At 32.1% G+C, this 1,401-nt stretch overlaps 1 protein-coding gene across 1 annotated transcript in view; it reads right to left on the minus strand.

Moving 5' to 3' along the window:
- The window catches only part of LOC106883743 (uncharacterized), a 116,620-nt gene that overhangs the window by 63,222 nt on the left and 51,997 nt on the right, over window positions 1-1,401 (minus strand). The gene's annotated exons all lie outside the window — the stretch shown is intronic.

Below are 1,401 nucleotides of genomic sequence, written 5' to 3' on the forward strand. Positions count from 1 at the left end.
CGGTGTAGTCTCTGTTAAACATCCCCGGTGTAGTCTTGTTAAACATCCCCGGTATTATTATTATTATTATTATTATTATTATTATTATTATTATTATTATTATTATTATTATTATTATTATTATTATTATTATCACCTCTTGCTAATTTTATATTCTTCTTATTTAATGTAGCTATGATGGTACCCATATTGGGAAGAGCAGAATACGAGATTCTGTCTTGCGGGGAAAAATTCTGTTATATCTATGGGAAGCAGGGAAGTTTTTATTCAAAATAGCCATAAATTTCCCATATATGTTTGTGGATATAGCACAGTTGTAAGGAACAGTGAACCAGACGAAGTCCTCACTTTCAAACTTACGGCGTAAGTAAGTGGGGTATCTACCTACTCTTTCACTCCCCCCCGAATCATGACTTAATTATTAGTTAAGTCCCCATTACCAGTATTTTTCATATCTATGTAGGGTGTAGTAACCAGTTCGTTCTTTTCATTACCTTTATTATCTAATCTAAGCTTCCTACCAGTTTTAGCATTTAACTTCCTGTTGTTTCTTATTTTATTATTATTTAAATTGTTGGGTTTGTAGAATGCTTTTCTATTTGGTATTTTTCACAAATAAGTAAGTTAGTAATCCCTCTATCACTCAAACTCTCATTAATTCCATTATTAAGAGGTATAATATAAGAGGTATAATATAAGTTGTACAGTTTCCAGTGCGAATACATACATAATATAGTTTCAGGACTAAGAAAAGTAATTTCCTGGTCATATCTTGCCTTAGACAAATATCCTTATTTGCTGATGATTTTGTAATTCTCCTAGAAATACTGTTAACTACCGATTTTAACACATTAGTGGGGTGATTTGATAATTTGTTCACGTATCTCGTAACTTCATTAGGTTTCCTATAGGGGTGGTATAATCCCGAGCTAATGTCTAAAGTAGTATCTAAAAAATTTGCTACCTTTGTACCATATTCATACGCAATACCTAAGTTGAAGCTTTTAAAAAGTTTTCTAATTCTTTTTCTCATTCTTTCTATAACTGATTTGTTGTCACTAGGGATGATAAATAGAGCATCATCTTTATATAAGCCTCCTTGCAATTCAAGGATTTCTCTATTGAGGCACCTTAAAAGATACCCACCAACTAGATTAGTGATTTCAGCCGAATCACTCGAGCCCATATCAAAATTATCAGGGGCATCAGACCTCATCCAAAGATTACACTCAACTGTGTCCGACTGATTAAAAAAATTCTATTCATTTATGCAGCTGAGGATAGCCCTGCTTTTAAATTGATGTAATGATTGCATTGTTCAATTAAATAGAGATGCTTGAAACTGCATCACCTCTGGATATCCTGTTACATATTTTGATTGTGCATGTATATATATATATA

Source organism: Octopus bimaculoides, chromosome 9 (genome assembly GCF_001194135.2).
Source record: "Octopus bimaculoides isolate UCB-OBI-ISO-001 chromosome 9, ASM119413v2, whole genome shotgun sequence".
In the NCBI taxonomy this organism is placed as follows: domain Eukaryota; kingdom Metazoa; phylum Mollusca; class Cephalopoda; order Octopoda; family Octopodidae; genus Octopus; species Octopus bimaculoides.